The 16,954-nt window shown below is 45.0% G+C and overlaps 1 long non-coding RNA gene across 1 annotated transcript in view; it reads left to right on the top strand.

Moving 5' to 3' along the window:
• Positions 1 to 207: 207 nt before the first annotated feature.
• The window catches only part of LOC123366212, a 42,084-nt gene continuing 25,337 nt past the window's right edge, over positions 208 to 16,954 (top strand). The window contains exon 1 of the long non-coding RNA XR_006577961.1: positions 208 to 288. This is a non-coding gene — a long non-coding RNA (uncharacterized LOC123366212). The remainder of the gene's footprint in view (positions 289 to 16,954) is intronic.

Raw genomic sequence — 16,954 nt, 5'->3', positions numbered from 1 at the left:
TCGGGGAAAGCCCCTGGCGGGCCTGGCCGGTTTGTGTACCTGCTGCGTCTGCAGGTTTGGCCGATCACGGCTCCGGTTCAGTGTTCCGGGACAATGGAAACTTTGGGTGGACAGCCAGACCTTGTCCCTTAAGGTGAAGTTGGCAGTTGACTGATGGTATTGGTCAGCCTGGAACTTGCATTCTATCTTAGCTACTTCTAACTGTCACCTCTGTTCCTGATGTACTTGGTGGATGTGTGTGGCGAGGTCAGCGATGGTGGGCATTGATGAGCTGAGGGGAATTTCCAGGTGATACCGAGGGTGGAACTCATAATTTGTGAAGAATGGGGTCTGTTGGGTCATGGTGTGTATGGAGTTGTTGTAGGTGAATTCAGGATGGGGAATGTGTTGCAGCCAATCATTTTGATAGTAATTTGGGAAGCAGCATAGATACTGCTCCAGGACTTGATTGACTTTCTCTTCCTGACTGTTGGTACTAGGTTGGCAAGTAGTTGAGGTACGAGGTTTAATATTTAGGAGGTGCAGAATTTGACCTTCAGATATTATGCTCGTGGGAAACCCAATAAAGATACTATGCTCGTGGGAAACCCATAAAGCTGAAAATATGCTGTCTTCTAACAGACCTGGGCAGTGGGGAGGCCACAATATTGTATAAAATGTGCCATCTTTGTCAGGTGATCAGCTACCACTAGACTCATGGTGTAAACTTGGGAGGGTGGTATCTCCACGATGAAGTCCATTGACTCAATGGCCCAAGGCAGAGGTGGAGTGGGCAAGGACTGGAGGAGACAGAGCAGTTTTTCCTAGGGGGTCTTACTCCAGGCACAGAGGACACAGGTTGGATGTAAGTTGCTACCAAAGCATGCAGGGCTGGCCACCAAAGAAACTCCTTGGCCTGGTCTACACTAAGGGGGGGGGGGTCGAACTACGCGAATAGCGTAGCTGAACTCGAACTACCTTAGTTCGAAGTACTCACCCGTCCAGACGCCGTGGGATCGAAGTCCGCGGCTCCCCCGTCGACTCCGCCACTGCCGTTCGCGGTGGTGGAGTTCCGGAGTCAATGGGAGCGCGTTCGGAGTTCGATATATCGCGTCTAGATTAGACGCGATATATCGAACTCCGAGAAGTCGAACGCTAGCCGCTGACCCGGACGGTAAGTATAGACGTACCCCTTGACACCTCAGCCTGGGTCTTGAATTGATTGAAGTGACCTGCTAGAGGAACTTCATGGCAGATTTGTAGGACTTGCAGCCTGGGGGTATGTGCCCCTTCTGATACAGGCTTCTATCATGAAGGGTGAAGGTTGAGGCAGTCTGGGCATTGTCATTATCTAGGGCTTGGTGTTTCTGAATGGTGAAGGGATCATTGGCAGCAAGGAAGTGTGGAGGGTAGCAAGTCCCGGACTGTGGTACCTGAAATGAATTTGATGGCTTGAGGATCGTGGATGGAGTCTCTTGTTCAGGTTCCCAATACACCCCTGTTTGAGACAATGCATCTGCCTTACCATTCCTGGTCCCTGGGTGGTAGGTCACTATGAACTTGAATCATATAAAGAAGAGGGACCAGTGGACCTGTTGCCGAGCCATATTAAGGAATTCCAGGTTCTTGTGATTGGTGAGGATTTGCAATGGGAACTTAGCCCCCTCCAGGAGATGCTGCCATTCCTCCAAGGCTGCTTTGATGTCCAGTAGCTCCTTACTGAGGATGTTGTAGTTTTGCTCTCCTGGGGTGAGCTTGCATATGTAAAAGGTACAGGAGTGAAGCAGACCATTGGAGGCAGCTATTTGGGAGAGGACTGCTTCCAGCATGAAGTTCAAGGCATCCATTTCTACCATGACTGGCTGGCCCAGGCTGGGGTGAGGCAAAATGCGGGCTGTGAGAAATTTCTGCATTAGATGCTCAAAAGCCACTTGTGCCTCTGGGGATCAAGGGACGACCAACCCTGTGAAACCCTGGATGAACCATCTCTAGAGACTGGCGAAGCCCAGAAAATGTTTTATCCCTTGAACATTCTTGAGCACTGCCCAGTTGGTGAAGGCTATCACTTTGTGTGGGTCCATGGCCAGTCCTTCGGGGGAGATGATGTAGCCAAGAAACTCTCCTGTGTCTTGGTAAAACTGGCACTTCTCTGGCTTGGCATACAGGCAGTATTGTTGAAGCCTTCCTAAGACACTCCATATGTGCTGTTCATGCTGTGCCTAGTTGTTGGAAAAAGTAAGAATGTCATCAAGATAGTTAATAATGAACCAATTCACCATGTCCCAGAAGATGTCAAAATTCTGAATGGTCACTGGAGCACTGCACAGACTAAATGTATCAATACTGGGTGCAGAAGGCAGTTTTCTGCTCATTTCCATCTCACACTCGCACCAGGTTATAGGCCCTGCAGAGGCCTTTGTAAAATTCAGGAAGAGTGTAATTGATGTAGGAGTTCATGAATGAGGGGAAGTGGGTGACGGTTCCTAACCATCACCTTGATGAGGGCCTGGTAGTCAATGCAGGGCCTCAGGGAACCATCCTTCTTTTTAACAAAGAAGATTGGAGCCCTTGCTAGACAGCTAGATAAACCCTTTCTGTGGATTCTCCTGTAGAAGGACCTGAAGCTCTGTTTTGGAATATGTGGCTGAAGGGAATTTTGGTGCCTGGCTGAAGGTCATTTGAGCAGTTGTATCTGCAGTGCAGAGGGAGGGTATTAGCATTTCCCTTGCTGAATGCATCAGCAAGGTCATTGTGCTTGAAAGGTTTTTCAGTGGTGGCAGGTGGGATAGTCAGGGGTGTGTCCAGCTGCCATGGGCCCATTCCCCCACAGCAATGGTTCCCCAGATGATGACATGAGCTGCAGAAGATATCGATTTTCTCTGTGGCCTTGGGAAGGCAAATCATTGGCAGCACTGAGAGAAAAAGCATACTGTCCCTTTTTGCCAGTGGATATAGGGTTTCATGGGCAGCAAACCTGGGCATTCCCAGGATCATTGGAGAGTTGGGGGCCTCAATCAATCTGAACTGAAGGGTTTCCCAGTGCCCCTGAGGGGATGAGCTGGCGGGTGACAAGCCCCAAGGCCAGAAGTGACACATCGATGATTTCCACCACCTCTGGGGAATTCTTACACACAGCGGAGTTCCCAGGGGTCTTAGCCACATCCTGGTTCATAAAATTACCTGAGGCTCCCGAGTTGATCAAAGCCTCCAGGTGGACCGCTGGCCTCATCAGGAATAGGAGCTGCAATCGCACTCAGAGTTGCATTAACGGTGGGCTTGCAGTTGTTGCCGTCCTGATAGAAGTGTGTGGAGGTAGAGAGTCTCTGGACAGGGAATGAGACCAGCCCATTGTGGACCCCCATATCAGGGATGGGGCTTAGCGTTTCCCCATCCCAAAGCTGGTCTGGCCTTTGTGGGGCATGTCAAGCAAAGTGTCCATGGCCCCGGTGGAGGTGGGTGGGTTTGGCACATCCCTGATTCCCTGCCAGACCACTACTCAAGTTGTTTACAGTGTCCCTCTTCATAGCACACCAGGTGAGGGGTTCTCCAAGGAAACAAACAAACGTCCTTTTCTCTCTTTTTCTTGAGAGAGAGCAGAATCAGAGTAAAAGAAAAGAAAGGCAAAGATGGTCTGTCACTTAGGCAGTCTTTTGGGCTTGCCCCTTTGGGGCTTGGCTTAGCAGCTGGTACAGTGCCTTCAGTTAGGATCTGCCTCCAGCCCCTCCCTTTGTGGTGCCCCACTTGATACCTGGTCTATGCAGTCTCGGGGCAATGAGGCCTGCGATAGTTTCCGTCTAGGTTAATCTGTCTTGTTCCTGTTCACTGCCTTTTCCTGTGTCAGGCTTCTCCCTTTTAAGCTCCCCCACTCCAGGCCTAACAAGCTTTACAGGTGAACCTCGTTAATGCTGCCTGAGTCCAGAAGACCTCGTTATCCTCCTCTCTACTAGAGTCAGGGCATGCCCCTTTATATCGCCGTAACACAGAAACAGCCTAGAAGTTCCGTGTTGGTGTTTGTCAGCCTCAGACAGGTATGGGTGGGCATGGTCAATGTGCATGGGTTCTGGGTCCTGGAGTAGAGTGGAGTGCGCAGTTTAGGGGTCAGAGACTGGGGCATCGTCAGAGCTAGAGGGGCTGGGCCACATTCATGGTGCTGCTTGGTATGGTGATTGTCAATTCTAATACTTAGGTTGATTAGCTCTTCGAGGTGGTGTAGTTTGGCCCACACCAGTTCATCTTTTAGATCATAGAATCACAGCACTGGAAGGGACCTTGAGAGGTCATCTAGTTCAGTCCCCTGCACTCATAGAAGAACTAAGTATTATCTAGACCATCCCTGACAGGTGTTTGTCTAACTTGCTCTTAAAAATCTCCACAGCCTCCCTAGGCAATTTATTCCAGTGCTTAATCACGCTGACAGTAACAAAGTTTTTCCTGATATCCAACCTAAACCTCCCTTATTGCAGTTTAAGCCCATTGTCCTAGCCTCAGTGGTTAAGAAGAACAACTTTTCTCCCTCCTCCTTGTAACAACCTTTTATGTACTTGAAACTGTTATCATGTCCCCTCAGTCTTCTCTTTTCAGAGTTGCATTAACTAAACAAACCCAATTTTTTCAATCTTCCCTCATAGGTCATGTTTTCTAGACCTTTAATGATTTTTGTTGTTCTTCTCTCGACTTTCTCCATTTTGTTCACATCTTTCCTGAAATGTGGTGCCCAGAACTGGACACAATACTCCAGTTGAGGCCTAATCAGCATGGAATAGAGTGGAAGAATTATTTGTTGTGTCTTGCTTACAACACTCCTGCTAATACATCCCAGAATGATATTTGCTTTTTTTGCAATGGTGTTACATTATTAACTCATATTTAGCTTATGGTCCACTATGACCTCCAGATCCCTTTCCGCAGAACTCCTTTCTAGATAGTCATTTCCCATTTTGTATGTGTGCAACTAACTGTTCCTTCCTAAGTGGAGCACTTTGCATTTGTTCTTATTGAATTTCATCCTATGTACTTCAGGTTGTTTCTCTAGTTTGTCCAGATAATTTTGCATTATAATCCTATCCTCCAAAGCACTTGCAACCCCTCCCACCTTAGTATCATCTGCAAACTTTATAAGTGTACTCTCTATGCCATTATCAAAATCATTGATGAAGATATTGAACAGAACCGGACCCAGAACTGATTCCTGCGGGACCTCACTCGTTATGCCCTTCTAGCATGACTATGAACTACTGATAACTACTCTCTGAGAATGATTTTCCAACCAGTTATGCACCCACCTTACAGTAGCATCATCTAGGTTGCATTTCCCTACTTCGTTTATGAGAAGGTTATGTGAGACAGTATCAAAAGCTTTACTAAAGTTAAGATATATCATGTCTAGCATTTCCCTCCTATCCACAAGGCTTGTTACCCTGTCAAAGAAAATTATCAGGTTGGTTTGACACTATTTGGTCTTGACAAATCCATGATGACTGTTACTTATCACTTTATTATCTTCTAGATGTTTGCAAATTGATTGCTTAATTATTTGCTCCATTATGTTTCCGGGTACAAAAGTTAAGGTGGCTGGTATGTAATTCCCCGGGTTGTCCTTATTTCCCTTTTTATAGATTAGCACTATATTTGCCCTTTCCCAGTCTTCTGGAATCTCTCTTGTCTTCCATAAGTTTTCAAAGAAAATTGCTAATGGATCAGATATCTCCTCAATAAGCTTCTTGAGTATTCTAGGATGCATTTCATCAGGCCCTGATGACTTGTCTAAGTAATTTTTAACTTTTTCGTTACCTATTTTAGCCTCTGATCCTACCTCATTTTCACTGGCATTCACTGTTACATGTCCAGTCACCACCAACCTTCTTGGTGAAAACTGAAACAAAGAAGTCATTAAGCACCTCTGCCATTTCCAATTTTTCTGTTATTGTTTCCACCCTCCCCCACTGAGTAACGGGCCTACCCTTTCCTTGGCCTTCCTCTTGCTTCTAATGTATTTGTAGAATGTTTTCTTGTTACCCTTTATGTCTCTAGCTAGTTTGATCTCATATTGTGCCTTGGCCTTTCTAATTTTGTCCCTACATACTTGTGTTATTTGTTTATATTCATCCTTTGTAATTTGACCTAGTTTCCACTTTTTGTAGGACTTTTTTTTGAGTTTTAGATCATTGAAGATCTCCTGGTTAAGCCAGGGTGGTCTCTTGCCATGCTTCCTATCTTTCTTACGTGGTGGGATAGTTTGCTCTTGTGCCTTTAATAATGTCTCTTTGAAAAACTGCCAACTGTCTTCAATTGTTTTCCCCCTTAGACTTGCTTCCAATGGGATATTACCTACCAACTCCCTAAGTTTGCTAAAGTTTGCCTTCTTGAAACCCATTGTCTCTATTTTGCTGTTCTCCCTCCTACCATTCCTTAGAATCATCTACTCTACCATTTCATGATCACTTTAACCCAAGTTGCCTTCCTCTTTCAAATTTTCAACCCGTTCCTCCCTATGTCTCATAATCAAATCTAGAACAGCCTCTCCCCTAGTAGCTTTCTCCACCTTCTGAAATAAAAAATGGTCTCCAATACATTCCAAGAACTTATTGGATAATCTGTGCTTTGCTGTGTTATTTTCCCAACAGATGTCTGGGTAGTTGAAGTCCCCCATCACAACCAAATCCTGTGCTTTGGATTATTTTGTTAATTGTTTAAAAAAATCCTCATCCACCTCTTCTTCCTGGTTAGGTTGGCTATAGTAGACCCCTACCATTACATCATCCTTGTTTTTTACCCCTTTTATCCTTACTCAGAGACTTTCAACAAGTCTGTCTCCTATTTCCATCTCAACCTCAGTCCAAGTGCATACATTGTTAATATATAAGGCAACACCTCCTCCCTTTTTTCCCTGTCTGTCGTTCCTGAGCAAGCTATTCCCTTCTATACCAATATTCCTGTCATGCGTATTAGCCCAACAAGTTCTGTGATGATAATAATGTCCCGGTTTTTCACATTTGCTGTCTGGTCACCCTAGCAGCTATTCAACATCCCTCCCAACGCATTTGTAGGGCAGCTTCAGAGGTTTGGGTGTGGTGGGGATGACCGAAAATAACCAACATGGCCTGAATGAACTGCTCCAACTGGCCCAGGAGGGCCTAGACTGTTCTAAGAGTGGGGAGGCCCAGGCTAAGGCCTCCCCAGTGAGCAGACTAATGATGACACCTTCTTGGGCCTGGTCTGTGGGCAGCCCATCCCAAGGGGGATGTGGGGTCTGGGGCGGAAGTGACAAATCCTTCACTTCCGGGACCGAACCGTCACTTCTGGGATTGACTGTGCTCGGCACCAGCCAATTGCACCGGTGGCCCATCGGGTCCCCCCAAAGCACGGTGCCTGGAGTGGTTGCCCCGATTCGCTATTCCCAAGGGACGGCGCTGTCTCTAGGGAATGATTGGAGATGTAGCAAGGATAGGAGCTGGCATTGGTTTAGGAAGCCTCGGAACTGACCACAATGACCATTAAACTTGTCTAGGAGTGGGACCTTCAGCTCTCAGGAGGCTGGTGCCAGGGCTGCCAGGGAAGCCACCTGGGCTTGTAGAATTGCATTTTGCACCTTCTGGATGTACACCTGTGCCTGCCACTCTGCACGTCCCACCAGCCAAAGAAAAACTTGCCTCAATGGGGTCCATGCTGATGAGGTTGGCCCCTAACCTTTGTATGGAATGCTCAAACTGTAGGGTACCAGGCCCTGGGTGGTCAGGCGCAGTGGTTAAAACAAGAGTTCAGCCTGCTGTTTGAAGCTGGATTTAGCAGGGGAGAGTCCAGGAACAAGTGGTGGGTCAGTGCCAGAGGGACTGAAGCCAGTAAACCAGAGTTGGAGTCAGAAGGCATAGCCAAGGGTTGAAGTCAGGAGCCAGAAGCTAAAGCCAAAGGGTTAACTGGAGTCATAGTCAGGAGGCAAAGCTGAGGGTTAGAGCTGGGAGTCCAAAGTAGGCTGACCAGATGTCTCAATTTTATAGGGACAATCCCAATATCCAGGGCTTTGTGTTAAACAGGCACCTATTACCCCTCACCCTGTCCCGATTTTTCACACTTGCTATCTGGTCACCCTAGTCCAAGAGACTAGAGCTTGGGGCTGGGACATGAACAGGTACAGGCTGGACCGGCAGTGGGAGCTAGGACTGGAAGTAGGCTGGAACCGGGAGTAGGATGAGTGCAGCTGTGGGTGTAGTACATGTTGAGCAGCCGCTCTTTTGGTATGGATGCCAGGCTTATAAGCAGGACTGCTGATCCAGCAGCCAATCAGGTGCTGTGGCTACTCTGTTTGCTCCAAAGCAGTGCAGCTGGGCTTATTGGTTCCCTAGCAGCAAAGTTAGTCAAGGGAGCAGGCCTGCAGCTGTTCCTAGCTGACCTGGCCCCTGACATCTTTGCATATGTGTAGGGTAAGCATGTAAGAGCAGTGTTTCTGTATAATAAACAATAAATATGTGTCAGAGGGACAATGACTAGCTTGCAGACCAACAATGTCTCAGTGCTCAGAAACACAACTGGGGAGGTTCCAGAAAGAATGTATTCCCACAGTCCAGCAGCTGTCACCAAGCAGAAAGCAGTCAAGGAGGGAGGGGAGTAAAGAAACAATGTGGCTGATTGCCCAAGAGCTCACCATGGTTATTGTTACGCTTGTGGCCGTAGACTTGTGACCCCTCTCATTTTATTTAGTAATGCTTTCGATTCCTTTTTCTTTTCCTTTTACCAGCTCCACATTTTACCAAAGCTGCATCCAAGTTATTTACTACCAATAGAAAGTCCACCCGATGGTGAGACATTTGTATCAACGTCAGTGCCTGTGGATCATTACTCACCTTCATCTAGTGCTGATCTTCCAATGTTGCCACATGATCTGGTTCTGTTTGAAGGCAGGAACCTTAGTTAAATAAAGGGATTTTTGTACCTATAGTGTTGATATGCAGGTTTTCAGCCTAACAACAACCTGATGTTTTGTAAAACAAAAATTGAGTGAAATAACTGCACCGTAATTGTAAAAAAACCTGTCAAAATGGCAGACAGGTTGTTATAAGTATTCTAAAATCATTATTGTTTGTGCCTGACTAAATAATGCAGAAGTACTCAACTTATAGCGTGTGGGATGAGGCTATTTCCTCTATTCCAGTGTTTTGCCACTAACATCCCAATATTAGCCCATCTAATTAAGAACACATCTTAATGCAACATATAACTGCCCATGAGCAAATACTTTCTTTTAGAATGAAATCCGTCCCTTGTAGAAATCTTTTGCCCCACTTAAACCCTATCTTGAGGGTTTTAGTGGACTAACGTTGTGTTTAAGCTTCATGCCAGGCCTCTGCAAAGAGTGAATTTCACCCTTAGCTAGCAGCATGACATATTGGTTGAAACACTAATTAAAGGTAGAGTTATATAACACTTAGATTATCTTGCTATGATAGGGACAAGGCAGCACATCTCTCATAAAGGAAAATTGTGCTTCACCAATCTACAAGAATTCTTGGAGAATGTCTGCAAAATAGTTGATAAAGGAGAGCTTGTAGATATCATTTATTTGGACTTTTAAAGCCTTTAAGAAACTGGCTAAAACAAAATGTAGAAAAGATCAGTTTTCAATGTGGGCACTAGATTCGATTGTAGGTTACAAGGACCAATGTTGTTTAATATATTTATTTCCTATTTGAGAAAGGGGTTTACAGTGAGGTTAAAAAAATTATTTAGGTTAATTAAAAATAGAGAAAACTGTCAGGAACTACAGAAGAACCTAACAAATCTTTGTCTGCTTCAAATTTTTCCTTTGGTCCTATTAAATATGGAAAAAGCTGTAGGAGGATGAAAATTACTAGTGACAGGCAAATAAGAGAAGGACATGGAGATCTGGTTTTGTTCAGAATACATGCATCTGGACCAAACCCCTTGATTCAAACTTCCTGATCTTTGGGGATATTAAAATCTATATCTGGATCTTCATTTTCAGCCTATGCAAAAATGTACATGCTTTTCTATAGTTTATCTAAACCTACCCAACCTCTTTGGTGTGGAAATCTCTTGCGATCAAAGTCTCCCAGAAGATTTCTAATATATCTTGTGTTTGACAGGAGATGCAATGAGAAAATTGCTTCTCTCATGGTTTTTGTACTCTCACTACAAGGGCCGGATAAAACTAGGGGAATAAAGGCACACAGCAAATCTTTTTTGAACCCCAGGAATAAATCAGGATCAGGCCACCTTTTATTTTATCTGATCCACTTCACCTATCTCTTCTAATAGTCTTTCTTTGCATTCTGGAACTTATCCAGCTTCTCAGAAAGACTAAGGCTGTAAGCTGTTAAAAAGCTACCACACTCATAAGCATTAATAATATTAATGGGTTTATTTGCAGCTTGCACTGGTAGAGAGCAATTTCTGATCTCCATTTCCCTGCTGTATATATGAAGTAACTGGGCTAGATTCAAGTCCGGATTATACTGGCCACATTTAAGTTTTTCTCTAAGATTTGAAAGTTCCAACAAAGAATTGTGCAGCCCTTTCCAAGAATGAAATTGGGGAAAATTAATGGGCTGTAAATTTTTTTTAGAAGAATTAAGGCTTCCATGCTTTGGAGCAGGGACTTAAAATTTGAGCATGGGGTTGGGGTTGGGGTGGTGTCACTCTTGTGTTAGGGATGTGTCTTTTTCTGTAAAAAATCACCCAAGTTTGGCCGAGTCATGAGCTTCTGAAAAATCTCTGCACCTACTCAGTAGAGATTTCTTAGAATTTGGTAGCTAAGTTCTCTAGACATTCTGTCTGCACTAAGCGTGCTCCAGGCCTACTGAGACCAGACTGTACATGTGCCATCTACACAGAACAACTGAGTTTCCTGGGCTGCAGCAGCTGGGCAGGACTTTCCCTGCAATTGTTGCTCCATGCCAAACGGTGTCAAGCACAGAACTGAGAGCTGGAGACTGTCTTTCCTGTGCTCTCAGTGCTCCCCTGCTGCTGGCACCCAGGCAGAAAGAAGGAGGAAGAAGCCTGACATAAAATGCAGAGGGGTGAGAAATGGGGAGGAGAATATGGGGTGGAAGGGTTAAGGGAGCCCGAGGACTGGGAGAGGCAGAGGCTGAGAGGGGATAGTAGAAGTGGCGGTAAAGCAGTCAGAGAGACAGGAGGTGGTGTGGGGGTAGCAGAAGGGGGCAGGATTTGAGGGGGGAAGGAGGTTGGATTAAACAGAAAGAGGATTCTGGTAGTATATGAGTGCAGATGGGGGAAGGATAAGAGCAGAATGAGATGGGGCAGGAACAGGGAACTGTATATGGGGCAGGGAAGTAGGGTGACCAGATGTCCCAATTTTATAGGGACAGTCCCGATTTTTGGGTCTTTTTCTTATATAGGCTCCTATTACCCCCCATGCCCTGTCCTGATTTTTCACATTTGCTGTCTGGTCACCCTACAGGGAAGTGCAGGGAGAACAGGAAGAGAGCAGAACAAATACAGGCTGGAGGGACGGGGGAGGTGGAGACAAGGGGCAGAAAGGCCTATAATCAGTAGAACACAGTATCTTCCAGAACTGGAATAAAACCCCAGAGTCTAGAGTCTCTATATTCTTCTGCTGCCAGTAAAAATGTATGAAACCCACTGTCAAAGAGTGTGACTCTACCCTCTCTGGTGCTTGATCTGCATACTCAACATCCTACTGCTACCACTTACTTCATTAGCTCAAGTAATTTAGAGGTTTGTGCTGTGGATCTAAAGGTCCAAACCATTCTGATGACCCAAGATGGGGGGTCAATTTAGTCCCATGTGATGGAATGTATATTTTAGGTTTTCTTAAAAAAAAATTAGGAAATTACATTAAAATAATGTTAAAGTTGCAAATCAAGCTCTCAGATTGCTTATATAACCTTAATTCATCCCCTTGTATGTCTGCATTATTATACAGTCTTGAATTACATGATCTTAGACTCAGACTATTTTTTCCACAGAACCCCTGCCTCATTCAGTGCACAGATTGAACCTGCTCTGGGACTGCCTCAGGGTTATGTCATGAGGGAGGAGGTGGTCTGTAGCACTCCTCCCTCACCTGTTGCAGAAGTTGGAAGGTGTAGTGGTAGCGATTGAGGTGGTAATGAACGAGACAAAGAGAGTGCAGGAAGAGAAAGGATCACCTGATTGCTGTCCTTGAGAATTGGATTATATCCCTGCTTCAGATTTCCTATGTGATGCTGGACAAGTCACTTAAACCAAATTGTTTATAGATAGCCTCCAATTGTCTGTTCCTCATTTTCTGGATGCCCAACTTGAGACAACTGGGGCCAGATTCGCAGAAGTGCTGAGCACTCGCAAGTGCAACTGAAGTTGATTGGAGTTGTGCTTTGAACACATAATACTAAGTCCTCTGGAAAATCAGGGCCTTTGTCTCTCAAGTTGGGCACCCAAAATTAGTGGACACTTTAGACAATTTTAGTCTTAATTTCGCTATACCTCTGTTCCCCATCTATAAAATGGGGATAATACCACACTCATATCTCACAGGGGTGTTTTGAAGGTAAAACTATTAATATTTGTAAAATGCTCATTTATGCCAGAGACCACCAGAAAAATCCCCAGGAGGAAATTAATATTTTGTAACAGTTCCGAGTTTGAGTGGTGTGTGGTAAATAAGTCATGAGGCCACACAATGAATGAGAAGGATAAAAGGAAAAATTGAATAAGTACCCATTCGCTGAATGAGGCAGGCTCCTATGGAAAAAAATAGCATGTGATGATGTAAAGACTATATCAAAACACATACACACAAAGGGGTTAAAATAAGGCAACAGGCAACCTTAAATCTGGCAATTCCTAACATTTTGAGTACTAGACTTTAAGATTTTTAACATTCTTTTGACAATTTGTTTTGATGTAACATTAATTTAGCTTAAGTTGGTTAAACCAATGCAACTTTGCATGCAGACTGGGCCTTAGGTTGTGAGCTTCTTGGGGGAGGAATCATTCTTCTTGAGTGTTTGGAAAGCACATAGTAGGAACTACTGTGAATAACTGATCATAATAATGATCTAAGTTGATTGAAAGGCAAATAGTAAATAAGCAGCATAAATGGTGAAAATCAAATTTAGTTTTTTTTAACAACTTGGAATGTTAGTAACACAGGTGGGGAAATGTATTTATTTAAATTATAGGATTTTTAACCTGATTAAAAGTGCTCTTTTAATACCAATAATTTCATTATCATTTATATATGAAGAGGTTTCTTCAATGTGCTGAGTTGTCTGTTAGTAAATTTGAGGTGCTCCTAAAGAAGGACCTTGTATCTGGTGAATATTTAAGACTATATCTAAGTTTGAGTTTTAATCTAATACCAATAATAAATAAGGTAAAACAAATCAGTATTAGGTGACCAAAAATGTTTCTTCAAGGAAGTTTTCCACTGGGTAGAAACAGTAAAGTACAATGTCTGAAAATGCAGAAGTGCTAAAGGGAACTTGAAAGTATATTTTTGGATCTTAAATCAGGCACATTTTCTTCACAGAGAATGGATAACACACATCTGAAATGGATTAATGTAAAAAAACTCCATTTTAAAAAGTTGGTGCACAACTCATTCCCACCCCCCCCGGTTGTGTTTGTGATCTGCATGCCTATTAATGCATGAGAAAAGTTGCTCCATTTTGCAAGACTGAAGCCATCATCATGCAGTTAATCTGGAAGATAATGACATCTATTTGTGGACTTATTTATGGTTGTGATTGTAAATTCATTGTACACTAATTTTATACTTTGATTTTTGGAGGCTATTTGCAGTCATTTTTAGTCACGCATTCTCTCCAGTTAACTGCACATTACTTATATGGAGCGCCGCTGCATATATCAGAATGCTCCTTCTATATGGTGTATGTTTTGGGCTCTTTTCTGAACAAACCCTGAATATGAATCAAATGCCAACAATTTTCATAATAATAATTCCAGTGAAAATTTTCTCATAAAGTGTGATACTATTTTAACTTAAAAATACAGGGGCAGAATTTCTGTACCACTCTGCTCTCTTTGCACTCGTAGGTACCACAAATGGAGCAGAGACAGGATGGCCCTAGCACAGGGGCGGTCAAACTTTTTGGCCTGAGGGCTGCATCAGGTTTCATAAATTGTATGGAGGGCCAGTTAGGGGAGGGGGTCGTGGCCCGGCCCTCACCTCCTATCTGCCCCCACAGGACTCCTGCGCCACCCGGCTGGAGTCAGGCCACGCCGCCGCTGCCACCATGTAACACAGAGACTGGATCAGGCTGGGCTCTGCAGCTGCACTGCCCCAGGAGCTCACAGCCCTGCCACCCAGAGCACTGCGCCGGCGGTGGAGCGAGTGAGCTGAGGATGCAGGAGAGGGGGGACAGCAGGGCACGGGCTGGGGGCTAGACTCCCAGGCCAGGAGCTCGGGTGCCAGGCATGATGATCCCACAGGCCGGATGTGGCCCGTGGGCCGTAGTTTGCCCACCTCTGCCCTAGACGCATGTTGGCACAGAGAGGTGTGTCTTTAGGTGGAGGAGGATGAGTGGATGAACACAGTGTGCTCCAGCTATGCTCAGCTGGTGGAAGGCCCATGGGGGCTGTTGCCAGTTGCAGGGCTGGCTCCAAGCACCAGCTAAGGAAGCAGGTGCTTGGAGCGGCCAATACAAAGGGGCGGCAGGTCCCTCAGTCCCTCTCTTCCTCTTTGAGCTGCCGCCAAAGTGCCGCCGAAGAGGAAGAGAGGGAGTGAAGGACCTGCTATTGAACTGCCGCTGAAGAATGGAGTGGTGCGATTGAGCTGCCGTCGATCAGCTTTCTTTTTTTTTTTCACCGCTTGGGGTGGCAGAAAACCTGGAGCCGGCCCTGGCCAGTTGGCCCAAGTTAAAACAGCCCCAAGGCTGCTCAAACTTCTCTGAGGGCTGGGAAGAGAATCAGGAAGTTGTAGGTGGTTTCACTTTGCATAAACTTGGTGAAAGAGAGCATATGGCCCTATTTCCAGCTTGCATGCCTTCAAAATCTCTCCTAAATGTCATAGCTATATTTGGCTAATTGATTCTAGTTGTTAGTTTTGAGGAAGGAAATATTTTTCTTTCTTTATGAGCTTTCTGAGGCTGTTTGGAATTCTGTGGACTTAATCCTCCTCTCACTCCAGTATAAATCAGGAATTACTCTATTGCAGAGGTTCCCAAACTTGGTTCACGGCTTGTTCAGGGTAAGCCCCTGGCTGGCCGTGAGACACTTTGTTTACCTGGGTGTCCACAGGTACGGCAGCTTGCAGCCCCCAGTGGCTGCGATTTGCCGTTCCCGGCCAATGGGAGCTGCGGGAAGCAGTGCGGGCTGGGCCACTGCTTCCTGCAGCTCCCATTAGCCAGGAATGGCGAACCGCGGCCACTAGGAGCTGTGAGCGGCCGTATCTGCGGACGCTTAGGTAAACAAAGCATCTTGTGGCCAGCCAGGGGCTTACCCTGAACAAGCCGTGAACCAAGTTTGGGAACCCCTGCTCTATTGACTTCAGTGGGGTTACACCATTGTAAAGCTAGCATAAATGAGAGGCCCTGTATCTATATGGTTCATATTAGAGATGGGCTTTAAACAAACACACTAGATCAGACTTTGAGGAATTTTGGATCTGATTCTAGATCTAAACTTCAGTGTTGGCCCATCTGTACTCTACTGGATCTGAATAAAACCCAATGCAATATCCCGTATTGAATATGCAAGATAGGTACATGAACACTCTGGATCACCATCACACAGGTGTTTACATACACATACAGGGCATCCTCTGCATTCCCATCTATTGTTTAGCACAAGTAGTTATTTCATGTAGACAAACATTTGCATTTAGACATGCAAACAGAAATTGCTTGTGTAGCCCATACTTGGGTGCTAATTTAGTGGCTGAGATGATGCTCCTTTGAAATGTGAGGAATTATCATTTTTTAAACGTTACAATTTGCTAAATAAAAGCTGTGTGTGAAAATAACTGTTTTGGATTTCAGTGGTGGCATATCTTTTTGCAATGTAGATTTTCTAGTTGAGTCAGTGGTGGCACAGAGTTGAATTAGAGACAAGTAAGCCAGACTCAGTGGCGTACAGCCTTATGCAATATGCACAAATTAAGTGTGTGTGTGGGAAAGGATTTAATATTTTTTTTGACAGCTGACATTTTTCTCTTTCTTTAAATTTTACTTTATTGTTCTTGGGATGTGCAGCTCAGGAGGAATGAGAAAGTATCTTAGTGGAATGTCAGACTTTAGATGTGCTTTTTCTGGTTTCTTTGTAGTGCTCTTTTTTGCCATTTGCCCTGCGTGGTAGCTGCTGTGCTTTGATTTTGCACTGTAGTGCTTGTGAAATGTTGTTCATTCATCATTGCATAATGTTATGTCACATACATTCACAAAAACTCACTGAAAAAATTTAAGATTCAGACTCTGCCAGAAAAAGCCTAGGGGTAAAACAAGGATCTGACAAGTGGATGTAGAACACACCAGGTATGGATCAACACTGCTCATAGGAGGGCTCCTGATCCCAAATAAGCTATCGCTAGAAGTATAACACTGTAATTTGTGGATTTGGCTATGGTGCAATGTGTTGATCTTTCACCTTTGGAATTCTTGGTTCATACGCAGAACAAGAAAATAGCTTTTAATAGTTTCATTCTACACATTTTTCCATGTCATGTGTCTGTTGTATTATGTGTTTGCTGTGTGTGATTAAATCTAGGACTCGAGTAGTAGGGGTGTCGCAAGTTAGAAGCACTAGCAGAACAGTTAGTGGAAGCTTCTTAAATGCTTGATCCTGTAACAGTTCTGGCCAGCGGCGGCTCCAGGCACCAGCGCTTCAAGTGCATGCCTGGGGCAGCAAACCGCGAGGGGCCCCTGCCGGTCACAGTGAGGGTGGCAGTCAGGCTGCCTTCGGCGGGTTGCCTGCGAGAGGTCCGCCAGTCCTGCAGATTCGCCGAATCCGTGGGACTGGGGACCTCCCGCAGGCAAGCTGC

Source organism: Mauremys mutica, chromosome 3 (assembly GCF_020497125.1).
Source record: "Mauremys mutica isolate MM-2020 ecotype Southern chromosome 3, ASM2049712v1, whole genome shotgun sequence".
NCBI lineage: Eukaryota > Metazoa > Chordata > Testudines > Geoemydidae > Mauremys > Mauremys mutica.
This window is presented reverse-complemented; position numbering and strand designations above follow the sequence as displayed.